Here is a 12,732-nt window from a genome sequence, read left to right as displayed (position 1 = left end):
AGGGGAGGCTGTGGCTCACCACAGGAACACAGACACTGGCAACAGAAGTTCTGGGAAGTACTCCTTGGCATGAGCCCCACCAAAGAGTGATATAGGCTCCAGTGCTGGGTCGCCTCAGGCCAGACAACCAACAGGGAGCAAACCCAGGCCCACCTATAAGCAGACAAGCAGCTTAAAGATTTACGGAGCTCTGACCACTAGAGCAACACCCAGCTCTACCCACCACCAGTCCCTACCATCAGGAAGCTTGCACAAGCTACTTAGATAGCCTCATCCACCGGAGGGCAGACAGTAGAAGCAAGAACTACAATCCTGCAGCCTGTGGGAAAAAACACATTCACAGAAGGAGTGACAAAATGAAAAGGCAGAGGACTATGTACCAGATGAAGGAAAAAGATAAAACCCCAGAAAAACAACTAAATGAAGTGGAGATAGGCAACTTTCCAGAAAAAGAATTCAGAATAATTATAGTGAAGATGATCCAGGACCTCGGAAAAAGAACGGAGACAAATACTGAGAAGACGCAAGAAATGTTTAACAAAGACCTAAAAGAATTAAAGACCAAACAAACAGAGATGAACAATACAATAACTGAAAAGAAAACTACATTAGAAGGAATCAATAGCAGAATAACTGAGGCAGAGGAACGGATAAGTGACCTAGAAGACAGAATGGTGGAATTCACTGCTGCGGGACAGAATAAAGAATGAAATGAAATGAAGACAGCCTAAGAGACCTCTGGGACAACATTAAATGCAACAACATTCACATTATAGGGGTCCCAGAAAGAAAGAGAGAAAGGACCCAAGAAAATGTCTGAAGATATTATAGTCGAAAATTTCCCTAACAAGGGAAACAGCAACCCAAGTCCTAGAAGCACAGACAGTCCCATACAGGATAAACCCAAGGGGAAACACACCAAGAAACACGGTAATCAAATTGACAAAAATTAAAGACAAAGAAAAATTATTGAAAGCAACAAGGGAAAAACGACTAATAACATACAAGGCAAATCCAATAAGGTTAAAAGCTGATTGCTCAGCAGAAACTCTACAAGCCAGAAGGGAGTAGAATGATACACTTAAAGTGATAAAATGGAAGAAGCTACAACCAAGATTACTCTACCCGGCAAGGATCTCATTCAGATTCAACAGAAAATCAAAAGATTTACAGACAAGCAAAAGCTAAGACAACTCAGCACCACCAAACCAACTATACAACAAATGCTAAAGGAACTTCTCTAAGTGGAAAACACAAGAGAAGAAAAACACGTACAAAAACAAACCCATAACAAGTAAGAAAATGGTCATAGGAACACATATATCAATAATTACCATAAACATGAATGGATTAAATGCTCCAACCAAAAGACACAGGCTCACTGAATGGACACAAAAACAAGACCCATATATATGCTATCTACAAGAGACCAACTTCAGACCTAGGGACACACACAGAATGAAAGTGAGGGGATGGAAAAAGATATTCCATGCAAATGGAAATCAAAAGAAAGCTGCAGTAGCAATACTCATATCACATAAAATAGACTTTAAAATAAAGATTGTTACAAGAGACAAGGAAGGACACTAAACAATGGTCAGGGGATCAATCCAAGAAGAAGATACAACAATTGTAAATACATATGCACCCAACATAGGAGCACCTCAATACATAAGGCAAATGCTAACACCTATAAAAGAGAAAATCAACAGTAACACAATAATAGTGGGGGACTTTAACACCTCACTTACACCACTGGACAGATCATCCAGACAGAAAATTAATGAGGAAACACAAGCTTTAAATGACACAATAGACCAGATAAATGTAATTGATATTTATAGGACATTCCATCCAAAAACAGATTACACTTTCTTCTCAAATGCAAATGGAACATTCTCCAAGATAGATCACATCTTGGATCACAAATCAAGCCTCAGTAAATTTAAGAAAACTAAAATCATATCAAGCATCATTTCTGAACACAACATTATGAGATTACAAATCAACTGCAGGGGAAAAAATGCAAAAAACACACACACATGGAGGCCAAACAACACGTTACTCACTAACCAAGAGATCGCTGAAGAAATCAAAGGGGAAATCAAACATACCTAGAGACAAATGAAAACAAAAACACAATGATCCAAAACATATGGGATGCAGCAAAAGCAGTTCCAAGAGGGAAGCAGCAAAAGCAGTTCTAAGCAATCCTACCTCAAGAAACAAAAATCTCAAACAATCTAACCTTACACCTAAAGGAACTAGAGAAAGAAGAACAAACAAAACCCAAAGTTAGTAGATGGAAAGAAATCATAAAGATCAGAGCAGAAATAAATGAAACAGAAACAACAAAACCAATAGCAAAGATCAATAAAACTAAAAGCTGGTTCTTTGAGAAGATAAAAAAAAAATGATAAACCTTTAGCTAGACTCATCAAGAAAAAGAGGGAGAGGACTCAAATCAATAAAATTAGAAAGGAAAAAGGAGAAGACACCACAGACACCGCAGAAATACAAAGCATCCTAAGAGACTACTACAAGTAACTCTATACCAATAAAATGGACAACCTGGAAGAAATGGACAAATTCTTAGAAACGTATAACCTTCCAAGACTGAACCAGAAAGAAACAGGAAATATGAACAGACCAATCACAAGTAATGAAATTGAAACTGTAATTAAAAATCTTCCAGGATCAGATGGCTTCACAGGTGAATTCTATCAAACATTTAGAGAAGAGCTAACACCCAACCTTCTCAAACTCTTCCAAAAACTTGCAGAGAAAGGAACACTCCCAAACTCATTCTACAAGGCCACCATCATGCTGCTACCAAAACCAGACAGAGATACTACAAAAAAAGAAATTTACAGACCAATATCACTGATGAATATAGGTGCAAAAATCCTCAACAAACTACTAGCAAACAAAATCCAACAGCACATTAAAAGGATCATACACCATGATCAACTGGGATTTATCCCACAGATGCAAGGATTCTTCAATATATGCAAATCAATGTGATACACCATATTAGCAAATTGAAGAATAAAAACCATATGATCATCTCAATAGATGCAGAAAATGCTTCTGACAAGATTCAACTCACATTTATGATAAAAACTCTCCAGAAACTGGGCATAGAGGGAACCTACCTCAACATAATAAAGGCCATATACAACAAACTCACAGCAAACATCATTCTCAATGGTGAAAAACTGAAAACATTTCCTCTAAGATCAGGAACAAGACCAGGATGTGCACTTTTACCACTATCATTCAACATAGTGTTGGAAGTCCTAGCCGCGGCAATAAGAGGAGAAAAAGAAATAAAAGGAATACAGATTTGAAAAGAAGTAAAACTTCCACTATTTGCAGATGACATGATACTATACATAGAGAATCCTACAGATGCCACCAGAAAACTACTAGAGCTAATCAATGAATTAAATAAACTTGCAGGATACATACAAACACCCCAATCCAAAAATGGGCAGAAGACCTAAATAGACATTTCTCCAAAGAAGACATACAGATGGCCGAGAAGCACATGAAAAGCTGCTCAACATCACTAATTATTAGAGAAATGCAAATCAAAACTACAATGAGGTATCATCACCTCACACGGGTCAGAATCGCCAACATCAGAAAATCTACAAACAACAAGTGCTGGGGGCGTGTGGAGAAAAGGGAACCCTCTCGCACTGTTGGTGGGAATGTAAATTGATACAGCCACTATGGACAACAGTATGGAGGTTCCTTAAAAAACTAAAAATAGAATTACCATATGACCCGACAATCCCACTCCTGGCATATACCCAGAGAAAACCATAATTCAAAAAAACATATGTACCCCAATGTTCATTGCAGCACTATTTACAATAGCCAGGTCATGGAAGCAACCAAAATGCTTCCAGATTTTGGAATGGATGACGACAGATGAATGGATAAAGAAGATGTGGTACATATATGCAATGGAATAATACTCAGCTATAAAACGGAAAGAAACTGGGTCATTTGTAGAGACGTGGATGGAACTAGAGTCTGTCATACAGAGTGAAGTAAGTCAGAAAGAGAAAAACAAGTATTGTATATTAACGCATATACATGGAATCTAGAAAAATGGTGCAGATGAACCAGTTTGCAGGGCAGAAATAGAAACACAGATGTAGAGAACAAACGTATGGACACCAATGGGGAAAGTGGGGGGGGGGGGGGCACAGGGGGACGAATTGAGAGATTTGGATTGACAATATATACACTAATATGTATGAAATAGATAACCTGCTGTATAAAAATAAATAAATAAAAAATAGAAGGCACAAGGGAAGGCTTCAGAAATTTTTTAAAAATTAAAGATTCATTTCCTCAGTGGCACGAATCACATTTCAAGTGTGCAATAGCCACATGTGTCTCGTGGCTACCATATTGGACAACAGATTTCCATCACTGTAGAAATAGCACTACAGAATCCACAGAGGTGGATTTACCATAAATTTGCTGCATGAAGCTTAGGCTTCAGGGTTCTTTTCTCTTGTGTCAAATGGTATGAGTCACAGTATGCAACTTGGGGGTCCAGCAAAGAGGAAGGTAAATTGGTGGTACATTCAATTTGGGTTTAGTGAAATATATGTACGTGGTTCTCACTTATTTCCATGTGTACTTAATTATTGCCATCTGATCCATTGTGGGAATGGCTTCAAGGAATACACCTTTTTACCCACTGCTCCAATTCACCTGGAGTCATTAAATGGAAGTACAGAGCCTGAGGTCTATGGAGACATATATGTGTCCCATGGAAAATAGAACTATAGGTATGTGATAAGTGGAGGAGAAAAAGTCTGAAATGTACACAGCTAGAAGCTAGTAAATTCTTCCATTCATGATACATGAAATAGTATAAGCAGAGAATTCAGTTTTTAGTCAGTGCCTAGTCAAATCAGAAGTTCTCTCTTATTGTAGTATAGTTGATAAGGCTTATATAATTATAAATGCATCATACAGTTTTTTCTTTTTATGGGACTCCTATGAAATAGAACTTCTCAAACTCTCTTAGTAGAGCACAAACCTGTAGCAGTTCTACAAGCAACTGAGTATTTTTTTGAGTGAAGCTGCATGTTTTATACACTTCAACTATCAGTAATAAAAAAAAATTTTGTTAGCCAGGCTACAGCAAAGACTAACTCATCTTTCTAATCTCTTTCCAGGTAATCATATTGTAATAGCCTTGTCATAGGGAGAGGCAATCAAAGAGTATACATCCTACAGATGTAAATTTTTAAGAAGTATTTTAAAAGTGTTATTAGTTCTAAAATGTCCACTTTTCTAAGTATTATGATTATGTCATTGGCCACCTTTTCTTTTTTTTTTTTTTGCGTACGCGGGCCTCTCACTGTTGTGGTCTCTCCCGTTGTGGAGCACAGGCTCCTGACGCGCAGGCGCAGCGGCCATGGCTCACGGGCCCAGCCGCTCCGCGGCATGTGGGATCTTCCTGGACCGGGGCACGAACCCATGTCCCATGCATCGGCAGGCAGACTCTCAACCACTGTGCCACCAGGGAAGCCCCACTGGCCACATTTTTAAAAGTCTGTCATCTGTTTTATTTTTTCATTCTAAGTTTTAACTTCTGTACATCAATTCGTAATTTTGTATTTTCTTTCTTAAAGAGGACTTGCCCTCATAAAAAGTCTAAATTTCAGGTCCCCAACAAAACCTTAATGCCCCTGATGCTAGGAAATTATGTCTTGATCAAAATAAGTATTTACCAATTAGCAACCTCTACATTTTTGTTTCTTCATTCCACGAGTTACATTTTATAACCCAGATACATCACTGTCATTGAATCCCAGGATTTACAAAGGTTAATTTGGAACACGTGTTCCCCACTATGGACTTCACCTGATATCTCTTCAACCTTCAGTTCCAGAAAAAAAAAAAAACCACCACAAAAAACTCACATCTCACTAGCACTAAACAAATGTCATTCCTGGTAATTAGGTTACAATGAGTGCCTTTGAGCTTTGTACTGCTAATACCAGTGAAATTCTTAATATAATTACAGTTATGAGTATTCAAATGACTAAGACTTTTCTTTTAGTACACGATATATTGAACCAAATGCTGGCCTGAAAATACCAATTCATTTAAGAAAATAAAAAACAAAAATTTCAGTCATCTAATTACCTTGACAAAATGTTCTAAATGATACCAACATTAGTAAAACTACCTTTATATATTACGAAAATGCACTTACAGTATAAATACAAAAATGCCCAATAGCTAAAGACCTTTTATACAAATATTCCCTAGGTTACATTTTATTTATGTTTCATTTCATACCCTTTACACTTCATTAAGCCATACTTCAAATAACCTAATTTCTAGTTATTGTATTGCAAAGATATTCTCAGCCTGAAATTATACCAAAAAAAATTGTAAAGCAAACTTCTCAAAGCCATATCACAGGTGGAAATCAAATGAAATGCCTAATATCATATAAATGGCTAAAGTTTTAAATGGATTGCATTTATACAATTGCCTAGGCACACTTATTTCAAAGTGTTTTTGTTATGCCTGCCACAGTTGTAAAATAAAAATTATAGGTTATGTTAAAAATTTAAAGAACTGAATTTAGACCTGGAATGTAGATATTCTAGTAGTTAACCCTGATAGATACAGTTACTAAAAAGAAAAACATTTCTTAACCAAGACGAATGGAAAGAGAAAACTTAGCATTCTTAATCAAAACATTTGTTCTATATTCCTAAAGACAAAAGATGGAATAGTGGTTTCCAGAAGCTGCAGGGAGGGAGGAATGAGAAGTCACTGAGTTACTGTTTAATGGGTACAGACTATCAGTTTGGAAGGATGAAAAATTCTGGAGATGGATGGGGGTTACAGTTGTGCAACAAGGAGAATATGTTTAATAGCACTGAAAATGGTTAACATAATTCATTTTATGTATATTTTACCACAATAAAAAAAGTTTTAATCATGCTAAAGTAATTATACTTTTATTTTTATATACACATTTTTTTTCTTTTCTGCAATTCAGCCTGAATTGGAAAGTACTTCATTATTAATAACAGCAACTAAGCTCTTAAGTTGTCCCAAGTCATAGCTAATAAGATGGAGGAAATCGATTTCCTGACTTCTGGCTCCATGAACTTTGTTCTCTAACACTATGCAAATTGAGAGATCACATAAGAAATTCCTAACTCTGACCAAGAATAGTTCTTTTAAAACATGTAAAAAACTATTTGTACAAGTAAAGGCATATGTGAATCTTTTTTAAAGTAAAAGATAGCTAAATGTACTGATGACTACATTGAGCATAAAGAGTTGATGGGGCAGGGCAGGTATCATAATAAATCAAGTCGAGCGTTTCAGTTGTGAAAAGAAAACAATTACGTCAACAGTACAAATATTCAATCAACTTCGAAGAATCTATCTTTATCCTGTATACCACAATGTCCTGTATAATACAAAACCTACTGACAAATTCTAAGATGCATGATTATTTTTAAAGGGAGTTCTGATTCATTAGAATTTAATATTTACAAATCTAAGTACCATCTGTAGAATCTGATTTACATTAAGATACTTTCCACTCATCACAGTATCTCCAGTATCTTATACAGTGTTACACAGTTGGCACACAATAAATACCTTTTTAATTAGCAGGCAAGGAAGGAGAAAGAGAAGGAGAGAATTAAGGAAAAAAAGGAAGAGAGGGAAGGTGGGAGGGTGGGGGGTGTATGGGGTTTGTTAGAATTTACATACCATCATTTTCTAACAAATCATCAGCTAGTATTCAGCCTTTATGTAAAAAGTCAGAGAGGCTAGAGACTAGAAGTAATGATAAACTGAGGATCAGTTCCCAGACTAGGCTGTGCTATTTTACAGATTTTATTGGTGATTTCTTTCTCTATTGCCTGGAGTTCAGAATTTAAATATATTAGTGATAGATACAAAGTACCTGATTAATGCCTTTGATCCATTACACCTGTATAATTTGTGTATGATGTATAACTACACTATTAAAATTATATTTTAAATGCAGACTCTTAATACAAAGTGATTTTACATATTCCAAAATATTTTTCTCCATTGTACAATTAAAATTTTATATTTTCACCATTTTATAATAGATCATTTTAAAAGCCAAATATTAACCAACTCTATTACAAAAGCAAAACACCTGAAACAACTGCCATATTTCAACTTTATAACCTTTGTAAAAATATGTGCTTATTTGGGTCATAGAATTATGTCACTTTTGCTGACTAACAGGCAAAAATCTCTGTCAAGGGACTTTCGTTTATATGGTCTGATGCCATTATAAGGAATTACAAGGCTCAATGGCCGCTGGTTGCCTGTACTTCTGGCATTGCCCTAAATTTGTGTCATTAGTCATTTCATGAAGTCCTTCTAGCTTTCCTTCATCAACTGCCCTCTCAGGTTTCCCAGTTGTCATTCTTAAGATTATTTCACACAATAATTTGTCACCTTCCTATGTTTTTCAGTTAAACATTTACAGACTTTGATTCCTTAAAGATTTCATGTTTTGGCAAAACTAATCAGGAGAGGAAAAAAATCACGTTGTTGCCTATGGCATGTGAGGGTAAAGGCTGACTGGTAATGGACAAGAGGGAACTTTCTGGGGAGATGGTAACATTATCTTGATAGAGGTTTGGGTTAACAGGTATACGTATCTGTCAAAACTCAGCAAACGTTCACTTAAGATTTATGCATGTCCACTGTATTTCAATTTACCTCAAGAAGAAAAAATAATGGAGACTATTACTGAATTCTAGATGATATGCATGCTGAAGTATTTAGGAGGAAATGTCTGCAATGTACTTTGAAATGCATCATAAGATTGATTGATGGATGAATAGAGAGATGAACAGATGAACAGATACATAATTGAAAAATGTTCGCTAAAATAAGTGGTAGGTAAACTGGTATTCACTGTAAAATTTTTCCAACTTCTCTATGTTTGAAAATTTCCACAATAAAATGTTTTAAAATTTAGAAGATTATTCATAATCCTTTTTACTTTAAAATTTACCCAGTAAAGAAAGAGGAATCAGCAAATGTTCCCAAAGACTCTGAACTATGATCTTAGCTGCTTGTTTGCTTGAACATTTCAGGTATTTATATAAATTGATCCAAACAGTTAAAACTGGTTAAAAATCTTTTTAAATTAATTAAATGTATCTGAAAGGGCATCTTCTGGACCATGAAGGATAAGTGAATTTTTTCCAGATGGAGGAAGCTCATTCTAGACTGTAGAAAATTGTGTACATAAGCATATAATACAAAAAATTTACTTTACAGCAAAAAGCAACATATTTACGGTAGTTGCTTCTTGAATATATCAAGATATTTTAAATAAATGTATATATATTAGATCCTCCTTTTACAATCTAATATACTGCTTTTGAAAGATTCTGCAATCTTTTCAGTTACCAATATAATCTAGGTGTCTCTTGTTTACCATTCAAACCAAGCTGCAAGCATTTTAAGTAATTGAAAGTATGACGACAGCTGATTTTATTACTTCTGCGGGATTTTTTTCCATAACAAATTTTACCTCAAACTCACTACATGAAACACTGCTCTAAAGTGTTAAAATCCCAAGAGTGAATACCCTGGGATTAGAAAGGTTTCCTAGACCAGACAGCAAATAAAAATGCAAGTGTCTCACATAGCAACTTAGCCCACTATAAAATGCACAAAGGACAAAGATCCAAAGTACTGTCTAAATTGTCTATAATCTACTTAGATATTTTAAATATTTTGTATGTTCCTTTTTAAGGCATGTGGATGGTCCCATTTCCTTTAATGAGCAGTCTGCCTCTCTAACCAACTCCAGCAAAATTCTAGCACATGTGGGTTTACTTCAATGTACCTTATCTACAAAATGTAGGTATCACTAAATACTCACATGCTTAGTATGAGGATTAAATGAGATTTCATTTAAAAATAAAAGCAGTTAGGGCTTACTGTTCAATAAATAATAGTAATTAATAATAAAAATGTTTATCCACATGCATATTCACACAATTGCACAGACATGGTTTTTTAATCTGGGCCATGAGCCCAGGTGAGCCAGAATTCATTTTATCATTTCAGTTTAGTTACAAAGTCCCAGCTCTTAGTCTCACTGCATTACTGATCACTTCAATGTCATGACAGTTTTTCATTTGCTCCCTTTCAGATTCAAACTCCTTACTTCACTGCTCACCCAAGACTGGAACTCTTTACAGAGTTCACTAGCAAAGACCTTAAAATTCTTTTATCATTTATCCGTTAGTGGCTGAGAAGAGAAATATCACTGGACCTTCACCTCAAATAATCCTCTAAAAAAATTCTGAGTGACTGAGTTGGGCCAGAGGTTCAGACTCAAGATGCTCTGTAATTTGTTTCAAACCATTTTCCATCGGTACTGTCAAATGATCCCCAGGCTGAATGAGATGTTTTTTGTTCTTAGGGAAAAAGTCAGGTCAGAAAGATAATATCAGGAGAGTTCGTAAGATTGAACACTGCATTATTAAAGGAGATGCTAAATATTCAGAAATTCTAGGGAAAAGAAATTTCTAGGACAAAGAAAAATGAAATAGAAAGGCTGGTTTTGTCCATTAGTACATATAATAATGACTGTTACTATTTAATAGAAAACTACATTATCACTTGGAGATAGAAAATGATCTTTACTATTGATCAGCTTATTAATCTCCATGCTTTATTTCCACTAGGGAAAAAAGTATTTTTCATATTTACAATTATTAACCTAGCTCAATATACCATAAAGATTTCAAAACAGTTAAATCTTCCTTAATGCCCTAAGAGAAAAGACAGAGCCTAAGGCTTGCTTCTATTAGGCAAGTCCATAACACTGACATATTCTTCTCAAGAAACATGTTTAATTTAAGATATAGGTATGGGGCTTTCCTGGTGGCGCAGTGGTTGAGAGTCTGCCTGCCGATGCAGGGGACACAGGTTCGTGCCCCGGTCCAGGAAGATCCCACATGCCGTGGAGCGGCTGGGCCCGTGAGCCATGGCCGCTGAGCTTGCGCGTCCGGAGCCTGTGCTCCGCAACGGGAGAGGCCACAACAGTGAGAGGCCCACGGACCGCAAAAACAAACAAACAAAAATAAAAACTTAGGTGAATCCCTACAATCCTAAAAAGCTCTTTACAAAATGATTTATATGTGAACTAAACAAAACTACCATTTCAAAAAGAAAAACTTTTGGTAAAAGTAAAATCTTCATTAAAAACTTTTTTTAAAATACTGTGATAAAGTACCTTTCTAAAGAAACGGCCAGGTGCCTTGTGATTTTATTTTTACCCAAGAAAAACTTATTCTGCTTTACTGACAATGTGCTTTATTTTAAAACTAGAGCAGAAGAAAAAGTTCAAAGGAATACTTTCCGAAGTACAAAAAAGTTGATGATAAACCAAGCCACAGCTAAAAGACCATCTGTATAACCTTCCCAAATCTGTAACTGCTTAAAAGTATAGTATTATACAATCACAAACAAATATGTATATATTCTCTACTTGAACAGCTTTATAGTTGCCATGAATCATTCTTTCATTTTCTACAAGTATTTAGAAAGCAGTCTAGTTCCTGATTTAAGAGGAAAGAAAAGAAAGGAAAAGCGGAAAAATAAAACACAAAGTGTTTGACAAAAAGAAAGTATCCGATAAGACATGGATAGATGGGTGGGTGCATACATAGGTAGATGGATGAACAGATGCTCAAGAAGGACAGGTAAATGAATAAATAAGCTGCTTTCCATGCACGGGGGTGGGGCAAAAAATACCACACACCGTCTTTCTTTCCTCCTTTTACTTAAGTAATACCTGTGGAAGTCCTTAATCTGGAGGTTGTCAATGCACTTCAGGAGAGGATTTATGAATCTTCAGGAACTATGAAGGATGGGGATGCATGGTGATAAGGGTACACACATGAATGGGGTGGGGGTGGGGGTGAGTGTGTGTAGACATCCACTCATGCATGTATCTCTGAAGTAAATTAAGAGCTTCTTAAAGGTATCATGACGTAGAAGAAGGTTAAGACCCACTACTGCAAAGTGTTCTGCTTGGTTAATTAAATGGTATGGCAATACTAGGTAGTCTTCTCAAAGCTGGGGAGCCATGCTAAGAATTTCAAGCAAACCTAAAGACAAACTCAAACTCAGGGCTCTCATTAACCAGAGCTCTTAGCTACCCTAAAGAGGTGAGAAATTGTATTGTTTTAACATAAAAAGCATTTTTTTAAATGGAATTAAAATCCTAAATGGGCAAAAACTTACTTTTAATGTTCTCAAAACTTACTTTTAATGAGACTGAAGTTAGGACACAGAAGTTCTCAAGTGTCAGCATTCAGTACTTTGTTCAGGGAAAACTTCATAGCATGGCCTGAGTTCCCACAATGTGCCTGAAGATAACATGCAGGCACACAGAACGATCTCTCTAATAACTGGAGGACACACACAAAAAGGGCCCCTTCTTCTGATCTCTAGAAACAAATTAACCTACTCTTTTTTAAAAGTCTACTTCATCAGAGGTAGCAAGGCCTGAGTGAAGAGGCTGACTAGGCAGCTTGAACAAGCAAAGTTCCCATGCACAGACTAGGGAAGCTTTGGCACTCACAGATGGTGCTAGGCATGAAACCTGAATCAAGAGCAGCAGGATACTATCTACCTAGTAGATAACAA

General features: G+C 36.1%; 1 protein-coding gene across 1 annotated transcript in view; it reads right to left on the bottom strand.

The window, feature by feature from the left end:
* Positions 1-12,732, bottom strand: part of IMMP2L (inner mitochondrial membrane peptidase subunit 2) — an 892,307-nt gene that overhangs the window by 757,479 nt on the left and 122,096 nt on the right. The gene's annotated exons all lie outside the window — the stretch shown is intronic.

Source organism: Neophocaena asiaeorientalis, unplaced genomic scaffold (genome assembly GCF_003031525.2).
Source record: "Neophocaena asiaeorientalis asiaeorientalis breed wild unplaced genomic scaffold, Neophocaena_asiaeorientalis_V1.1 scaffold116, whole genome shotgun sequence".
Taxonomy (NCBI): domain Eukaryota; kingdom Metazoa; phylum Chordata; class Mammalia; order Artiodactyla; family Phocoenidae; genus Neophocaena; species Neophocaena asiaeorientalis.
The sequence above is the reverse complement of the archived record's forward strand: the minus strand, read 5'-3'. Positions and strand labels throughout refer to the sequence as shown.